The sequence below is a fragment of the Bos mutus genome, chromosome 22 (assembly GCF_027580195.1).
Source record: "Bos mutus isolate GX-2022 chromosome 22, NWIPB_WYAK_1.1, whole genome shotgun sequence".
NCBI classification, from domain to species: Eukaryota; Metazoa; Chordata; class Mammalia; order Artiodactyla; family Bovidae; genus Bos; species Bos mutus.
Window position 1 is genome coordinate 5,776,091 of NC_091638.1, and position 20,071 is coordinate 5,796,161.

At 47.4% G+C, this 20,071-nt stretch overlaps 1 long non-coding RNA gene across 2 annotated transcripts in view; it reads right to left on the bottom strand.

Moving 5' to 3' along the window:
* Positions 1-17,152, bottom strand: part of LOC138984729 (uncharacterized) — a 91,289-nt gene extending 74,137 nt beyond the window's left edge. The window contains exons 1-3 of one of the 2 annotated variants that reach the window (XR_011462011.1): positions 17,016-17,152; positions 11,850-11,991; positions 1,746-1,888 (exon numbers count right to left, since the gene is read on the bottom strand). This is a non-coding gene — a long non-coding RNA (uncharacterized lncRNA). The remainder of the gene's footprint in view (positions 1-1,745; positions 1,889-11,849; positions 11,992-17,015) is intronic. The other variant, XR_011462010.1, reaches the window with a different exon arrangement.
* Between the last annotated feature and the right edge of the window lie 2,919 nt (positions 17,153-20,071).

The following is a 20,071-nucleotide window of genomic DNA, read 5'->3' on the forward strand; positions in this document are numbered from 1 at the left end:
CTGTCTCCCTGTCGTCACATGATTCCCAGGAGGTTCAGGGAGTGACCGTCAAGCAAACAGCGTGGAGATTCCCACAGAGAGCTGCAGGTGTGCCCCAGGACCAGCCCTCAAGGGGCAGGGAGGGAGCAGCAATACCTGGGGATGGAGGTGAGATGAAGGGATATCCTGCACTTTTACTTTGAGGCTCCTGGAAGCTTCCCTCCCTCTGGTGCTTCTGGGTGAGCCGGACAGAGCAAATGAAAAGCATCTTTCAAACAAGCCAGGGAAGAGGCCGAGTGGCATGTGTTCAGAGGCCCCGAGGCATCCCTTTCAGGCCCTGTGGACAGGTGCTCGCCCTGAAGCACAGCATTCCCCTTAATCATGCGGGGACTTCCAGTGAAACCTCTGTGCTGGCCCAGGCCTCTCCAGCCCGAGATGACCGCTTCCCTCATTCAAGCCTCGGGGCCAGCCTAATTTCTGCCCTGTCAATGTAAATAGCTCTTATTAGACCTGTCCCAGCTTTAGCCAAACTGCCGCCCGTCGGCTTTCACAGATCCTTAATGCTACAGGTAGCTGAGGCAGCGTTTATAGACATAAACTTCAATTTGGGAAGTCGGGGTTAACATATACATTTTATTATATATAAAACAGATAACAAGGACCTGCTGTAGAGCACATGGAAATATATTCAATATCGTGTAATAACCTATAATGGAAAAAATCTGAAAAAGTGTATATATAGTGTGTGCAATCAAATCACTTTGCTGTACATCTGAAACTAACACAATATTGTATATCAACTATACTTTGATTAAAAAATTAAATTTAGGGTTTCCCTGATGGCTCATGTGTGTGCACTAAAGTCACTTCAGTTGTGTCCAACTCTGTGCAACCTTATGGACTGTAGCCCACCAGGCTCCTCTGTCCATGGGGATTCTCCAGGGAAGAATACTGGAGTGGGCTGCCATGCCCTCCTCCAGGGCATCTTCCCGACTCAGGGATTGAACCCACGTCTCTCATGTCTCTTGCACTGGCAGGCAGGTTCCTTATCACTAGTGCTACCTGGGAAGGGGTAAAGAATCCATCTATCAATGCAGGAGACAACGGTTCAATTCCTGATCGGGGAAGATCCCACATGCCATGGAGCAACTGAGTCTGTGCGTCACAGCTACTGAGCCTGCGCTCTGGAGCGGAGAGCCACGGCTGCTGAAGCTGGCGTGCTCTAGGGTCTGTGCTCCGCAACTAGAGAAGCCACGGCAACAAGAAGCCTGCACACCGCAATGAAGAGTGGTCACCGCAAACCACAACTAGAGAAAAGCCCGTGCTCAGCAGCAAAGACCCAGCACAGCTAAAATAAATAAATAAATAAATAATTTTAAATTGTATTCAAAAAATTAAAAAAAAAAAAAAGACACAAGCGTCCATGGCCTCCTAGCTGGTCTCCTCCTATTTCGTTCTCTCCCTGCTCATCCTTTACTGGCCTAGCAACCAGAGGGCCTTTTTTTAAAACATAATAAAATGATGTGCCACACTGTCCTTGCTGAAACCCTCTTAAGATACAGGGCAAAATAATGCACATTTCATTCACCCACAAGGAGGTGCAAGAAAGGCCCCAGCGCCCTTGTTATCACTGGTCTCCCTTTGTTCTCTGTCTCCCTGACACCCCAGCCTGTGCCGCCGATACACTGCGCTACTTCCGCCCAAGGACTCTGCACATGCGCTGTTAGCCTAGAACTGTCTCCCTTCACGATTTAACTCTTTCTTACCTCGTGGGCCCCTGAGCTAGACGGCCTCTGTTTCACCTTCCAAACCGACTCCACGCTCCACCTCCCTTTCCTCATCCCAGGGGGAGCTAGTCTATAGGGACGACATGAATGGTCTCCTTTGTCCTCCGACTTCTGGAAGGATACTGAAGAGAGACAGAAGAGTTAGGTCAGAGCATTTCCTTTCCCAGATTACACTTCACAAAGGAAAACTCTTCACAACCGTCAAGCATGTTGTATTGGTCAGCCATTGGCGTGTAACAACTAAAACCTCTCAGGGGCATAAAACAATACTCTTCATTTCTCAACTGTGTCCAGGTCATGTCGTGGAGGGAGAGGGACTGCTGGTGTAGGTTGTTGTAATGATAATTCTTGATTTTCTGTAATGGATGATTTGACATCTTGATGGTATGGGCCAGGGACTACGCCGGTATCTACTGGCTGAGACTCTGCTCCCAATGCAGGGGGCCCGGGTTTGGTCCCTGGTCAGAAAACTAGTTCCCACATGCCACAACTAACAGTTTTTGCATGCCGCAACTAAAGAGCCCACATGCCCCAACTGAAAAAGATCTCCTGTGCTGCAATGAAGGTCAAAGATTCCGAGTGTCACGACTGAGACCCAGCACAGCCAAATAAATACATAAAAACAAGTTTTTTTTAAAGTACTGGCTTTAACTTTAGTAACAGCTAAAGATGTTTACATCCATATTATCCTTGTGTTTTTTTCAGGTTGCACAGATTATCATGACAAGCCCCCTAACCACAAACCCCAACACCTGTTTCACCCAGTAGGGGACATCCTGCTCATTGGGGGACATCCCTGCCTAACACTCTCCCACCACGGGAGTGACAAAGGCTCTCACTCCTGCCTGTGCCTCCCCTCACTCCCTCTGCTCCAGACTGGCCAGGTGCTTCCTCACAAGGCCCTGTGCAGTATGGCCTACCCCTTCCTCCTGGGAACTGTAAGTAATGAACTTTCCTTTAACACTGACATTGATAACCCTCACCTCTCCATGATGGCACTTAGTCATCTCCACGAATTAAGTCCCAGGTACATTTTAAAACAGACATGCTCAGCTGGGCGGCAAGAGCAAGCCTGATCACATAAGTACTTCTGATGATTTACCTGTCTCTTCTACGAAACTGCTAGCACCCAGCTTATTCTGCTCACCTTTTCAGTCTCGTCACCTAATAAAGAGTCTGGCACGTTGCAAATTCTTAATAAATATTTACCGACTGCATGGAAAAAACAGGAAGCCTGTGTTAGATGCAGCTTGGTGCCCTAATGTAAATGGGGGTGGGGGCACTATCAGAGGGGCTGTTCCATGCTTCACATGGAAGAATTTTGAAAACACATGGACTTCCTCTGAGGGCACAGGTGACTATGAATTGTCACTGTATAAAAGTGACCACTGCTTGCTAAAAGTAGCCAACCGGATGTAGACAACATAGCCTACCATACTGACCCAGACAGTGGTGACCAAGGCTTCAAAAGTGCCTAAGATGCCCTGGGACTTTCAACAGATGCTGAGTGAGTGACTGGGAGGTGGAACTTGGAATGAAATAGGCTGACTTGCTATTTGTTTGCCTTCTTCAAGCCTTGGTGGGACACCATTACCTGCCATAAGAGCTGCTGTGAAAACAGAAGGACGATGTATGAATGTTCTGCAAAAGTGTACGCACCGTGATTCACGCACATTGTTCTCCGGGTGCTGGTAGTTGTGGTCGTGTTAGTTGTTTTTATTATTCACAGCCGTGACGGGACAAATTGAAATAACATATCCCATTTTTCACTTGCATGGGGCTCTCTGGAGCACATACATGGTTTGAATATGAAGGAGAAGTGGGAGATGAGGAGAAGGTTTGGGTGAGCACCCACCTGTGCCCTCTGATCCTTGCACTTAGGGGCCCTCGGTGCTGACAGAGTGAGAAAGGAAGGAAGCAGAGAAGGAAGGACACCCCTGCCATTTCAGGGTGCTGGAGCCTGGAGAGGGGTGCAGCATGTCAGAGCAGGTTTCTGTGTCCCAGAGACGCAGGTTCGGACCCGGCTCTAGCACTTCCCAGCTGTGTGATCCAGGCATTGTGCTCAGCTGGAGCCTCAGTTCAGTTCAGTCGCTCAGTCGTGTCCGACTCTTTGTGAGTACATGAACCGCAGCACACCAGGTCTCCCTGTCCATCACCAACTCCCAGAGTTTACACAAACTCATGTCCATCATGTTCGTGATGCCATCCAACCATCTCATCCTCTGTTGTCTCCTTCTCCTCCCGCCTTCAATCTTTGCCAGCATCAGGGTCTTTTCAAATGAGTCAGTTCTTTGCATCAGGTGGCCAAAGGATTGGAGTTTCAGCTTCAGCATCAGTCCTTCCAATGAATATTTAGGACTGATCTCCTTTAGGATGGACTGGTTGGATCTCCTTGCAGTCCAAGGGACTCTAAAGAGTCTTCTCCAACACCACAGTTCAAAAGCATCAATTCTTCAGTGATCAGCTTTCTTTATAGTCCAGTTCTCACATCCATACATGACCACTGGAAAAACCATAGCTCTGACTAGATGGACCTTTGTTGGCAAAGTTATGTCTCTGCTTTTTAATATGCTGCCTAGGTTGGTCATAGTTTTTCTTCCAAGGAGCAAGTATCTTTCAATTTTATGGCTGCGGTCACCATCTGCAGTGATTTTGGAGCCTCCCAAAATAAAGTCTGCCACTATTTCCATTGTTTCCCCATCTATTTGCCATGAAGTGATGGGACTGGATGCCATGATCTTATTTTTCTGAATGTTGATTTTTAATGCTAAACTTTTCACTCTCCTCTTTCACTTTCATCAAGAGGCTCTTTAGTTCTTCACTTTCTGCCATAAGGGTGGCATCATCTATGTATCTGAGGTTATTGATATTTCTCCCAGCAATCTTGATTCTGGCTTGTGCTTCATTCAGCCTGGCATTTTGCATGATGTACTCTGCATATAAGTTAAATAAGCAGGGTGACAATATACAGCCTTGACATACACCTTTCCCTATTTGGAAACAGTCTGTTGTTCCATGTCCAGTTCTAACTGTTGCTTCTTGATCTGCATACAGATTTCTGAGGAGACAGGTCAGGTGGTCTGGTATTCTCATCTCTTGAATAATTTTCCACAGTTTGTTGTGATCCACACAGTCAAAAGCATTGGCATAATCAATAAAGCAGAAGTAGATGTTTTTCTGGAACTCTCTTGCTTTTTCAATGATCCAGCGGATGTTGGCAATTTGATCTCTGGTTCCTCTGCCTTTTATAAAACCAGCTTGAATATATGGAATTTCATGGTTCACATACTGTTGAAGCCTGCTTTGGAGAATTTTGAACATTACTTTGCTCGTGTATGAGATGAGCACAATTGTGCAGTAGTTTGAGCATTCTTTGGCATTGCATTTCTTTGGGATTGGAGTGAAAACTGACCTTTTGCAGTCTTGTGGCCACTGCTGAGTTTTCCAAACTTGCTGGCATATTGAGTGCAGCACTTTCACAGCATCATCTTCTAGGATTTGAAATAGCTCAACTGGAATTCCATCACCTCCACTAGCTTTGTTCATAGTGATGTTTCCTAAGGCCCACTTGACTTCATATTCCAGGATGTCCGGCTCTAGGTGAGTGATCACACCATCGTGATTATCTGGGTCATGAAGATCTTTTTTGTACAGTTCTTCTGTGTATTCTTGCCACCTCTTCTTAATATCTTGTGCTTCTGTTATGTCCATACCATTTCTATCCTTTATTGTGCCCATCTTTGCATGAAATGTTCCCTTGGTATCTCTGATTTTCTTGAAGAGATCTCTAGTCTTTCCCATTCTATTGTTTTCCTCTATTTCTTTCACTGATCACTGAGGAAGGCTTTCTGATCTCTCCTTGCTATTCTTTGGAACTCTGAATTCAAATGGGTATGTCTTTCCCCTTCTCCTTTGCCTTTTACTTCTCTTCTTTTCTCAGCTAGTTGTAAGGTCTCGTCAGACAACCATTTTGCCTTTTTGCATTTCTTTTTCTTGGAGATGGCCTTGATCACTGCCTTTGGTACAATGTCACGAACCTCTGTCCATAGTTCTTCAGGCATTCTGTCTATCAGATCTAATCCCTTGAACTGGGGACTCATTTGTCTATAAAACAGGACTCAGGAATATTCCCCTAGTAGATTTGTTATATTAATTCAGACAACATATAAGGTTCTCTGCTGCTGCTGCTGTTAAGTTGCTTCAGTCGTGTCTGACTCTGTGACCCCATAGACAGCAGCCCACTAGGCTCCTCTGTCTCTGGGATTCTCCAGGCAAGAATACTGGAGTGGGTTGCCATTTCCTTCTCCAACGCATGAAAGTTCTCAGCACATGCTAAATTCCCCCGCATAATCAGTGGCTGTCACTCTGTTTCAGAGAAGAGTTAGAGCAAGAAGAGACGGGAGAGAGCCAGCCAACTTTTATCCACCATCGTGTTCTCTATGGCCACCCAACAAAACTCAGCTTTCATATAGCACTCACTCATGTGTAGAAATCTAGTAACTGCCAGCAGAGGATGACTGTAGAGAGACTCTGGACAAACACCCTCGGTTAGGTCCCTAAACTTGAGTGCCTCGGAGGTGGATCGTCTACATCCCATGTCATCACCAGGGGCTCCCTGGCCAGAACAGGTCAGCTGTTACACAGCTCATCACTACTCACGTGGGTGAGCAATGAGGTCACTTTTCCCTTGGCATCCAGTCGCCCTTAGCCAACCAGGCACTCCGCCTTTGTCACACTGGCCATGTTGGCAAGTAAGACCATAAGTTCTCACCTGTTGTAAGTGACAGGGATGCACAAGCAGAGACCGGGGCAAGAACACAAGTCCTCTGAATAACTCCCACGACAGCCCATCAGTCTCTGGCACAACGTCCCAGACAGTTTAGGGGCTCTGTATTCATCTCCTGTTGCTGCTAACAAATTACTACAACTTAAATGACACACTTATGGCTTTAAATGACACACTTATTCTCTTAGAATTCTCGAGTTCACAAATTCAAAATGAGTCTTGCCATAGAGAACAGACTTATGGCAGGGGGGACGAGCAGGTGAGACTCATGGAGAGGGTAGCATGGAAATATGTACATGAACGTGGAAAAGAGACAGCCAATTGGAATTTGCTGCATGACTCTGTGACCTCAAACCAGGGGTCTGTGACAACCTAGAGGGGAGAGGTGGAGAGGGAGGCTCGAGAGGGTGGGGACATATGAATGATCCATGCTGAGGTGGAGAGGGAGGCTCGAGAGGGTGGGACATATGAATGATCCATGCTGACATATGGCAGAAACTAACACATTACTGCAACTATCCTTCAATTACCAATAAATAAGGAAAAAATGAGTCTTGCAAGGCTGAAATCAAGGTGTTCCCAGGACTGGCTCCCTGCAGAGGCTCAAGGGCAAGTCCATGCCTCGCCTCTTCCAGCTGCTCTGCCTGCTGCATCGCTGGGCTTAGGCTCACTCACGCCAGTCTCCGCTTCCTGTTCCTCTTCTGCAGTGAAATCTCTGCTTTTTTTCTCCTACAGGATATTTTGATTACATTTAGGACCCACCTGTATAATCCATGGTATAAGTGCTGAAGAATTGATGCTTTTGAACTGTGGTGTTGGAGAAGACTCTTTAGAGTCCCTTGGACTGCAAGGAGATCCAACCGGTCCATCCTAAAGGAAATCAACCCTGAAGATTCACGGGAAGGACTGATGCTGAAACTGAAGTTCCAATACTTTGGCTACCTGATGAGAAGAACTGACTCTTTGGAAAAGACCCTGATGCTGAGAAAGATTGAGGGCAGGAGAAGGGAATGACAGAGGATGAGATGGTTGGATGGCATCACTGACTTGATGGACATGAGTTTGAGCAAGCTCCAGAAGTTGGTGATGGACAGGGAAGCCTGACATGCCACAGTCCATGGGGTTACAAAGAGTCAGATGCAACTGAACTGAACTCCCTTTCGAGACCCTTGATCACACCAGTAAAGTCCCTGTCACCACATAAGGTGACATTTGCTTGTCCCAGGGGTCAGGATGTGGACATCTTAGTAGGGGGCTGCTATTATGGCTCCCTTCACACAAAAGCTGGAGTAATAAATTCATGGCTTAAAAGAATAAGAATCATTAGAAATTGTAGTCTTCCTGATTGCTAACTTCACTATGTTTCACACGCTCTTTAATTACTGAGGAGGAAAATGAGCAAACAGGGAACCTGGGAGAGAGAATCACAGAACCCTCAAAGGTAGGTAGATGACAGATAGACAGGTGGCCCCAGACTACGAGAGATCGTGGCCAGTGTTTGGATATTTGCTCAAAAAAATCACAGTGCTTGCTTCTCCCTCTAGTGAAGCCCCCGTCACAAATGTGTGTGCCCATGATCACACCCCCGGATACCACGCACGCACACACACACATACACACTCACAAACAACGCTTCTCTGAAGGTAGTCTGCTTTCCTTTTTATTCTCTGGACACAGCTCTGCCTGTCATCCTGTAAGAAAGTGGCACTCCACCATGCCCACAGAGGCTGCATCATGCCACCCTTTCCCACGACCGCCTGTCTGCTGCAGTGCTCAGCGCTAGGCACAAACAGCCCTGTCGGTCGCTCTGCCATCTCCACTAAGCTATGGTGTAATGGCTGGAAGGACACAGTACACAATCCCCATTTGAGACTTTCAAACCATCTGAAATAGATTCCTGGGACCAGGTAAGTGGAAAGAGGTTATTAGCACAGAAAGGTATTTAAGAACAAAAGCAGAGGGGAAATTGTGTGATGTGTGCAGGGCCATGCAGATGTCCTAGTGTGTCTCAAGAGTAACAAAAATGACGAATTCAGAAGGGAAACATAACTCGCAACTAATAAAACAAGCTTTTGTTTAGACAGTAGAGTCTCTCTGTTTGCATGTTTAACACATACGATGACAGATTCAAAGACAGAGAACATAAGAGACAAAAAACAATTTTCACAACGTGGTAATTCCCTTCATTCTTTCCAGTGAATGTATCTTGGGGTGAATTCCCACTAAGCAGACGCCGAGATAAGGACTGAATGCATGGGATTGGTTTGGAGGTATTCCCAGGAAGCACTGGTAGGGGTAGGGAAGTGGGAAAGGGAAGAAAAGGCAGGGGCGGGGGATGCATTCATGAGCAGGATATTTCTGTACAGATGATGCGCAGCCCCTCAGGCCTCCTCAGGGAGACTGGGTAAGACCTTTCAGGGGTCTTTCACAAGGGACGCAACAGTTGGGGCATCTATGCTGCAACATCCATCCAACTAGCAGAGGGCGGCTCTCCAGCATGGGATTCGAGACACACTCATCTCCCCCAGGGCAGGCTGAGCTCCCCCCATCAGAGGAAGCCCTCAGGCTGGGACTCAAAGGTGTTCGTGACTAGGATTGTCAACTGTGAACTCTGAGTGCACAGTGCCGACCCCAGGGTCAGTGAGAGACAGAAGATGCGTGTCAACCACTCTCCCATCCTGATTCTTGTGTGGTTCCCATCCCCTGAGCATGCCAGCAGCTGAGTGTCACTCTGATGTTGAAGGGAGGCATCTACCCTGAATGTAAAAACGCCCACTTTATTGGGGGCTCAACAGCAAACTGCCCCAGCTCCTGGCCATATGGCAAGAACCTTTGTATCTAGACCTTGAAGAAGACCTTGTAGCTTCAGCTTCCGTCTGCTGGGAGGCATGATGAAAGGAAGTGAGGCGAGGGGGCAGATCAGAGGTGGTAGCAGATGAAAGGAAATGTTATTGTCAGTGTTGTTTTAAACAGGTTGATAAAGGAGATCTGAGGCTTTACTTCTCTTAGTCTGTAGAGCAATGCAGTTTGTAAAGTAAGAAGAAATCCAAGAATGATATTACTAGCTATATGGCATGGGGTAGTTTATCTTTTTACTTTGTTTTCACCTTATCAGGATCCTTTCTTACATGTTATGGGAATTCCATAAGCCAGGGTATATCCAAAGATATCACTGCGGCATGCAATGCACTTCAGCTCATTTCAAAACTGACATTTGCTGGGTAAACAAACATCATCCATGTATTATCTTGTGTCCTGAAAGTCAAAGGCAGATCTGGTTCAGAGCCCTGACACACTGCCCGTAAAATTTTCCTGGGGGAATTGATCCTGCAACTTCCCTTGGCCAACGATACATGCTCTATATCTGGGACTGGATCCCAGGGCGCAATGGTGTTCTAAACTCGGGGCAGTAGAAAGGAGGGCTGCTTCTTCGCTGCTATGACTTGCGTGTTCTCAAGGAACTTGACATGAAACTCTTGCCAAAGCACACCTGCTGAACACTCTGCACTTGGCCAGGCACAAGTGGGAAACGATGTGTTATTTTTTTCCCAAGTCATTCTCTTTGGCCATCATCTGTTGAATCTCCCTTCCTGTTGCTGACCCTGGACAGATTCTAAGCTTTTCAATTGTTTGACCACTTAAAAAGTCCAATCTATTTTAAAACTTCATATATTCAATCTGGCAAAAAAGGAGAGAGAAAGGTGACCACAGGTAGAGTCGTAAAGGAAGAGCAGTTGCAACAGACCGTCCTGTGTCCCAGGCCTCTGACCAGGGCCCTGGGCTCTCCTGCCTGGCACTAAGAGGGAGCACAGTGGAGCACCAGAAGCGGCAGCGAGCAGGGTCAGTGTGGCTCAGACAAGGCGGGTTGTTCCTACCCGAAGCCTGTCATAATGGCTTGATGCTTAAAGTTAAGCCATTCTGCATCTCCCCCCTCACCCAATCCTCCTCTAAACCCCAAATCTGGATTTTAATTGCATACAGGGTCTCTCTACTTGGGTGTTTAATAGGAATCTAGACAAACAGAAAGCTAACCACCCTTTGTTTTTCTTTATCTGTGGCCTATATTCTGATTAATCCGTTGCTGTCACTCTGCCATTGCTTCTGCCAGTGACAGAAGATAGAAACCACTGGATCATTATTTTTCCTTTTCTCATCTGTTCAAAGTCCCTTTCATACTGTCAGAACCCAAAGCCTCTTGCTACTAAGGTATTCTTCCCTGACTGACATCCTCATGGACGAGTGGCAGAAAAACAATCCAGCCCCACTCACGGCAGACTCACTTCTCCTTGTCACATCAAAGGCGGTCACATTCTGTGCCTGCCCTCTCTCTCCACCGTGCAATTTCGAATTCTCTTTTCTATCTTCTCAAAAAGACCCAGGGCAGCACACTCAGCACATACCCTACAGGCAGATATCCAGGCCCACCTCACCCTCATAAAAGCCCCGTGAGAGACGGTACCCAGTGGCTCTCCTGCTAAGGCAGCGACTTAGGACTTAACAGTTCTCTCTGCCTCCCCTGTCCCAGTCTCCTGCTTCAATAGAATTAATGACAAGACTTGGGTGGACTGTGTGGCTAGGACACAGCTGAGGGAAAAAGACCAATTTAGGCTGCCATTTAAAAATTTATTTTTCAAAGCTGCATACAGAAAAATTCACTTCTCCAGGGAATATACAATTCTATGCCTTTTGACAAATTCCTAGAATTGTATAGCAATCACCACAATCGAGGTACCAGTTTCCTCACCTCCAAATATTCCGCCATACCTTCCCCCTACACTCAAACACTCCCATCGTTTAAACCCTGGCAACTACTAATTTGTCCTCTGATCCTCCCATTTTATCTATTCTAGAACGTCATGTAAATGAGATTGCATACAGTCTCACTTGGCGTCTACAGGAGATTGGCCCCAGGAGCCTCTGTGTGTGTGTGTGTGTTCAATCAGGTCCGACTCTCTGTGACCCCAGGGTCGGAAGCCCGCCAAGCTACTCTGTCCATGGGATTTCCGGCAGGAATACTGGAGTGGGTTGCTATTTCCTCCTCCAGGGGATTTTCCCGACCCAGGGATTGAACCCACGTCTCTTGCATCTCCTGCATTGGCAGGCGGATTCTTTACCACTGAGCCACCTGGGAAGCACCCCCAGGACGCTGGCAGATACCACATCTGTGGATGCTGAAAGCCCTCATGTATAGTGATATCATACAGTGGGCACTTTGTGTCCATGGACAAAGAACCCCAATAGGGAGGACTGACCACATCAGGCCTCTTCCACTCGGCACAATACACACACAGACTCACCCACACTTGCTTGTTCCATGGCGTGCTCCTTCCTCTCGCCCAGCAGAACTCCACTGTATGATTATACCACAGTCTATCACCGATTTGCCAGCTGAAGGACCTCCAAGTCATTTCCAGTGTTTGACAATTGCAAATAAAGCTTCTGTAATCATTCACATATATGTTTGGAGAGATAAACAGATCATATGGTGAGTATAAGTTTAACTTTACAAAACACTGTCAACTACTCAAAAGATATATACACAGCCAGTAAAAATGTTTAAAAGAGATTTTCTTGGCAAAGCCTGGATTTCTTAATCTTGAAAAGTTTATATATGTATAATGTACTTCTCATATATGCATATATAATGTGTGTATTTGTGTGACCAGCCTACTTATAAAACTAACTCGGGGGTATAAATTGGCAGCTTGGAGATATTTTAAGGGCTTTATGAAACAGATATATAACTGGACATGTCCAGTCTGTTGGGATGTCATAAAAGGCAGAAGTTAAGTGTAGGAAGCCAAAGAAAGATTATAAAATGAATCACTTAAGCTCTCTTAGTGAATAACTGAGCTTGATTATGATGGAATAAGTAGCAGCCCAGAATCGGCATCCCTGAGTTGTTCACAGAAGCCAAGGGCTCGCTCTGAGCACTCAGGGACACAGACGGTGAGGCCGGGTGAGCCCACTATATATCAGGGAGAGCGAGTTGACCATGTGCCCTGAGTATACTGCCTGAGCCTAACCCAGGAACTCATAGAAAAATGCTGGCTCTGGTGAAATATCAACTTTCCTGTTTTCATTGTAAAATGAAATGAGAGGAAATGTGGGGAGAGAATTACAACCAAAAAATGGCTCCAAAATTAGGTTTGTGAATGTCCACCAAGAGGTGAATGAGTGAGAAGCAGTAAAATATTCACAGAATGGATTACAACTTAGCAGTTAAATATATATATATGAACTGTTTATTGTTAGAGACAATGACATGGATGAGTCTCAGAAAGTTTGCGGAGCAAAAGATTCCAGACAGAAACAGTACACACTGTACACTCCTGACTCGAACCTCAGATGATGGGATCAAACACAAGTTTCCTGGCCAGGACTGGAGGGGCAAAGGGGCACAGGGCCACTTTCTGGTGTGATGTAAACGTGTGCCTTGACTGTGGTGCTGATTACATGAGTATGGCAGGGAAGGTGAGTTTTTAATTCTACCTTCTCAGGGTCTTTTGACTGGCCCCGAGAATTATACTGATGTCAGAGACAGATTAACAGGAGAAAAGCAGACAAATTATTATAAATTTCACATGACGTGGGAGCCCTTGTAAGAAATGAAGACCCAAAGAAATGGCAGAAACTACAGGCTCTTATAGCAGGTTGAACAAGAGAGGCAAAGTGGAAAAGTAACTGAATTATGTGCGGAAGCTAGGGGACAGTAAGAATAATTTTAACGAGGTCTATGTTATAGCGGTCTCTTGGTCTCAGCTTCCCCTGCCAATAAGAACGTCACTCTCCTCGTCCTACAGGAAGTGAGACAGGCTGGGATTCAGGACCCTTTGTTGCAGGGCTGCAGTGCTCACACCTGAACACAGCTCTCCTCACACCCCTCCTTAAGCTGCTGCTGCTGCTGCTAAGTCACTTCAGTCGTGTCCAACTCTTAGCGACCCCATGGATTGCAGCCTATCAGGCTCCTCCGTCCATGGGATTTTCCAGGCAAGGGTACTGGAGTGGGGTGCCATTGCCTTCTCCGTCTCCTTAAGCAACAGAACGCAAAGAAACTGCACGACACGAAGAGTAACTGCACACATGCGCAGTTGGGGCAGATTCTGGACAAAAGACACAAGGAGACCAAAAAGCCCAACAGCCATTCTGAAGCGCCTAGAGCAAAAGCAGGGGGTTGGGAGCAAAAGCAGGGTGCCGTGCAAGCCCCCTGCACACAACACCATCTAAGGCCTGGGTCAGGAAGGTCCCCTGGAGGAGGGAATGGCCACCCACTCCAGTATTCTTGCCTGGAGAATTCCATGGACAGAGGAGTCTGGTGGGCTACAGTCCATGGGGTCACACACGACTGAAATGATTTAGCGAGAACTGGGCAAGCCATCTAAGCCACCCCTCCAGCCCGACCGCAGCCCGACACACCACTACCCTCACCCCACATAATGAACTAGCTCGCCTCCCTCTCAGACAGCAAGTGAACAAGGGAGCCTGTTAGTTATTCTCACCCCTCTGCTGCAGCAGGGGCCCCAGGCGAGCCTTGCCTGAATTTCTTGTCTGGTTTCTGATCAATTTCCATTGATTCAGGAGGACAAAAACCCTAGTTGGTAACAGAAGGACATCTTTCACATGGGAATTTTGTCTCCTACTTTTCAGAAAAAGAAGGAGGATCAGAGCGTTTTTCTTGTCTTTGCTGTTATTCAAGTGCCTTTAACTCCACCCTTATGCCAAAGTGGCACATTTTGCGGTGGCATCTTCTGCCACTCTTCAAAATTCATTGAACTATACACTTAAAATAGGTGCTTTTTAAATTCTAAATGTATTAGAATTTAAAAGATAGGTTCATAGCACAAACAGCAAGAACAGTTATCACACGTTAACAGAATGAGCAGTTCCCTCACGGGGCACTGTGATTACGAAAGCGCTTCCCTGAGTGTGGAGGTCTACGTGGAGCAGCCAAGGGTGGCTGCTCCCCATTGTAACCACACGTCAGAATTACCCGGTGTCTTCCGTAAATTCAGACGTGATTGTGCTGGGGGCAGCCTGGGGGTGGAGGCTTTCCGAAGCTTCCTGGGTGGCTTCAGTGCGTAGCCAGGGGTGAGGAGGGGAGCAGAGGACACAGGTGGCTGACACCCACTTCCCCGGCCCCGGCTCCTCGAGCAGAGAACAGAGATGTGGCCGAGCCGCTTGCCCTCCAGGCCGCCCAGGTGCTGCCTCAGATCAGGAAGGCCCCTGAGCTCAAACCTCGCGGACTCAGATTTGGCCATGCCCAGACTGTTCCCCTGACTTGGAGGTCCCTCTCACGCGTTCACCTGGGCACGCGTGCTCACTCAGTTAATTCGCCAGACTCGGCTGGTCCTGGAAGACAAGGTGAGTCCTTTCAGCTCCATCACTGGGTGTTGGGGTATGTTCATCCCCACACAGAGGACCACTAGGTGGGACTGAGTGCCAGGAAATCCTGCATTTTACCTTCTCAAAACGAGGGAGGAGATGGGGGAAATATCAGGACAAAGAAATGGGCATAAACATTCACAGCGTGATGCTCTCCCTGCCTCTGATAATGGAGGAAGGAGCTAACACACACTGAGGAGGGCTGCGCACTGGGTACTCTGAACACATTATCCCACTCAGCCCGCACTGTCCTTGTTGAACACTCTGCACCAAAGGCCCATTTGGTGCTGCAGCTGCTGAGGCTCAGAGGGGCCACTTGACCAAGGCCTGGCGGTAAGTGACAGAGCCATGCCTTAAGTCATGTCCTCCAAAACCTACGTGCACTCTTTCCACTACGCAACACTGCCTCTTATCTGAAAACTCATAACCATAAGTGGTAGTAATAGTAAGAGTTTTCTATGTGCTAGGATTAAATCTAAGGTTCTAACTGCATCTATACTTCAGGAGCCGTATCTAGACCTATGTTTATACCTAGATTGTTGTTGTTTAGCTGCTAAGTTGTGCAACCTCAGGGACTGTAGCCTGCCAGGCTCCTCTGTCCATGGGATTTCCCAGGCAAGAATACTGGAATGGGTTGCCATTTCCTTCTCCACGAGATCTTCCCAACCCAGAGGTCAAATCCACACTTCCTGCACTGGCAGGCAGATTCTGCTACCAGGGAAACCCTTACGCTCAGATCTGAGTGTGTACTATGTCACTTCAGTCATGTCCGACTCTTTGTGATCCCATGGACAGTAATCCACCAGGCTCCTCTGTCCATGCAGTCCTATAAAAAGCCACTTAATATTAGGTAGATACTATTATTATCCTCTTGAAATATGATACACCTGCTGCTAAGTCGCTTCAGTCGTGTCCGACTCTATGCGACCCCATAGACGGCAGCCCACTAGGCTCCCCTGTCCCTGGGATTCTCCAGGCAAGAACACTGGAGTGGGTTGCCATTTCCTTCTCCAATGCATGAAAGTGAAAAGTGAAAGTGAAGTCGCTCAGTCGTGCCTGACTCTTAGCGACCCCATGGACTGGAGCCCACCAGGCTCCTCCGTCCGTGGGATTTTTCCAGGCAAGAGTACTGGAGTGGGGTGCCATGATACAACTAAGGTACAATAAGGTTAAATGATTTTCTCAAGGGCACGAGGCCACAAAAGATAGAAGTCATTTAATGACAATCCTTTGCTAAAAATTACCCGACTTGACAAAACCAGCCAGAAAAAAAAGATAAGAGAATTTTGCTAACCTTGCTTTCAACCTCAATACTCAGTCCAACTAAGACTGTAAAATACTGGCTCTTTCCCTCAAATTTTGCGAACTTATGACAGCCCGTGTGCCTTCAGTGATTATGGTAGGTGGGAAGGCACTAGTCATGGCAAGCTCTGATTTGCAAGATCAATAAGAATATTATTACTCATGCTTGTAAAAAAGCATGGATTAGTAAGAAAGAAAAAGGTTTCTGACAGCTTCTGCAGCAAGAAAAGCAATGCATTAGGTCTGGTGAAAAGGGACTGAAGAAAGTGGTGCTTAGAAGCCAGGACTGGAACTGACGATGGAAAAGCAGAGCCTGCTCCTTAATCAGATCCACTTCCAAGCAGCAACCATGTATCTGGGCTCCCATTTCACCGACATAAGCGAGTTCAGAGCTTGCTGAGCCCCGCAGGGCAAGTGCAAGCCTGGAAATGTGAACTGGGCCCAGCCCTGCCTCATACATCATCAGCACAACTGTCAACAGAATTTCCAGCAAAGAAGTTTTATTCATGAGGATGCAATCAGAACTAGAAGGGAATTGCAGAACTCCTCCAACTAGCCGCGTTTTTACGTGCAGGTATTTATATGTACATATACTCAAGGCCGTGTTAGATCTAAGCTGGAAAACTTCCAATGTCAAAGAAAGATGATTTGAATGATAACTCGTCCCGTTTACCAGCTTAAAATTTTTATGGGTTATGAGAAAGCATTTGCGCTCGCATTTAACAGTCACCCACATTCATACAATTGTCATTCGCATACTTTTAAACTGAGATCCAGACCTCATCTCATTCCCAGGGTGTGGGTCTCAGGGGGCTCCTCCCTCCTCGTTTCCTCAGTGCTGGCTGGGCTTAGCTGTGTGTCTTCAGGAAGGAGAATTCTTGGGGCTTCTCCAGTGTGGCAGGGGTGCGTCTTCACCTCGCCCTGAGCTGCACCTCGTGGACAAATGAGGGCAATCAAACCATATCCCCTCCCTGGTGGCCAGCCTGGGAGTCCAGCTGTCACATCACCAGGGAAATTCTACACTTCCTGGATTCCACTTTGCTAGATGGGATTGGTTTATTGAGTGCCTCTTCTCATCAGAGTGTAGAAGAAAAAAGCTCTATTTTTTCCCATCTCTACTTTTATCCCTGCTTTATCAAATCCACATTTTCTGACTCTTAACAACATCTTGGGGAGATTCCAAACCATTTAGTCAATTTTCATTATTAAAGGTGGTCTGAACCAGTCTTAAATTTCAATCTCGTGTGCACTTCCAAGCTCTCCGTCTCCCACTCCGCACTGGATTTGTGGCTGAAGGCAGAGAGCGCATGTCTGGGCAAGGGTCATGCTTCACACATTCAACTCCACACCCTCCCAAGTTCTGCCTCTTCTGAGCTTCCTGGATTGAAAAACAGAAGGAGAAGGCAGGAAGAAGAGCAGAACATCATCACCTCCCTGACCCCAGAGACCCACATCCTCTTCTTGGCCATGACGGCTTCTCCGGCCTTCATGTTCTGGCCCTCAAGACAACGTGTCAGGCCTCCCTGTGCTTACAAACATGGGGGTGACTTCTCTGCAGAGCCGTGAGGTTTCTCACAACCCCGCAGTTCCCTGAAGTGGGGGCCCAGCAGCATCTCCACCCTCCTAGAGTGCCGCCCAAAAGCCTCATGGCCTTTGCTGCCAGGGTCCCTCACCGGGCAGGCAGCCCCAGGCTGGCATATCAGGACAACAGGCTGAGTGCAGGTACCCTGTGTAACATCTCCTCTAAAACAGCTCCTTTCTGCCAATGACAGAAGTACGCCAGCTTCCCTGCCCCTTCCCTGTGCCTCTGGGCTCTGTGTCCCCTGCTCGGTGGGCACAGGGGCTCATCAGCAAGGCTACTGCCCAAGCAATAACCACCTGAGAATAAACATCTCTTTATCTTGCAGAGCAATACCTCCACCCTATACAAGTGCGCTCAAGAACTCAACACCTTCTTTGCTGTGGACAGAAAAACACAGCCCTCCTCCCTACTCTGTGTGGAGAGAGGGGGACCCTCTCACTCCCCATGACACCCTCTCCACAAGGCTGCCAGTGAAGACTGTCCCCTCCCCAGTGGTCTCACTGTACGGACGGGAGGCACAGCGGGGCTGGGTTACTAAACGCAAGTGCAGAGTGGTTCCTATCACGTTTTCATAAGCCCTGGGCTGAAGATGTTGAGTCTGAGACTGCCAGAAAGATGCAGGACTCCCAGTTAAATTTACATTTCAGATAAAGAACCAATCGTTTTTAGTGTAAGCATGCCCTAAGTATTGTATGGGACATGAATAATTTTTTTTTTTAGTATAAGTATCTCAGGATATGCCTCCACAGGAAGAACCCAAGCCCAGACATTCCCTTTTGACCGGGAAACAGAATAACACAGAGCAGACAAAACACACTGGGGAAGGCCGCTTCTCTACCCTTATCCATTCCTGTTATGATTCCCCATTCAGGCACTCAGATCAAACCACTCCTCAAAAGTCCTAAAAAATGAAATCCAAAGCTTCTCTTTTTTGGAACATTCATATGCACAGATTTTTTTTTTCAGAAAGGAAAGGGCATTCTAATCCACTTACAGAAATTATGACAATTAGCTCCAAGAGGAACTCGAGAGTTTCAAAGTCATAATGTTGGCAGAAAGAGTTGAAACACACGGAGTGAACATCAGAATTGTAAATTTCTAGAGCAGTTAGATCATTGTGTAAGAGTACTGTGGGGAGGAGAGACACTTTTCTCATTAGCAGGAAACTTCTAAGAATCCCAGGCTGTACTGAGTAAGCATTTTTTATGAAGAAGTCCAACTGAAATCCAAAGCATAGACAGTGAAGAATTTTTGCTTTTAATTTTTTATGTAAAAGGACCATATTCAGGCAACTAAGAGAGCCTCATTCTAGAAGGAGCTTCTTTGTTGCCGCAGGTAAGCTGGCATCTGCTCAGAGGGCATTGTGGGGGAGAGTGAGGAAGGTGGTCCCTTCACACTCTGATAACGAAGCCAACCAGCTCTCTGCTCACCTCCCGGATAAGCCAGAATCTCAGGCTGGGTTCCGCAGCAGCATAGCCTGACACAGAGATTCTTGGGTGTGTGATTTAGTGAGGGAATGTTCTCAGGTGAAACCTGCATGGGAACGAGGGATGCAGGGTAAGGCAGATGAAAAGTCTAGCAAAGATGCAGGTTTTTTCAATCAATCCCACTGTGAACTCTGCAAAGTCAAGCGGAGCTGTCCTGCCTGGCAGTGGGGGCTTGTCCTGCCTGGCAGTGGGGGCCAGGCTGTTAGATCCTTGCTGACAGTCACTGATCGCTGTGGACGGCTAGGTAGGGGTGGAGAGGGGCAGGGAGGTGTGATCACCCACCGTCTCTGGGTGCGACAGCATCAGCCAAGGAGAAACTATCTCCAGGGAAGGGGGGCAGCGGTGGGCCATGAGCAACCACCGTCCACAGCAGCTGGGGTGGGCACGTCAGCCTCGTAAAGGGATGTAGAGGCACCAGGAGTAAGTAAATGCCGTGCTAAGTCATTTCAGTCATGTCCGACTGCAATACTACGGACTGTAGCCCACCAGGCTGCTCTGTCCATGGGGCTCCCCAGGCGAGAATACTGGAGTGGTTTGCCACCCCTTCTCCAGGGGATCTTCCCGACTCAGGGACTGAGCCTGCATCTCTTACATCTCTTGTATTGGCAGGCAGGTTCTTTACCGCTAGCGCCACCTGGGAAGCCCAAGAGGTTACGTCAGTACCTTAATGACTCGGATCAAATGCCACTGCAAGGTGACCTATGGTCGGTAGTTTTCCAGTAATTTCTGAAGAAGGAAACCTAATCCTCAAATTTATTCCATTTTA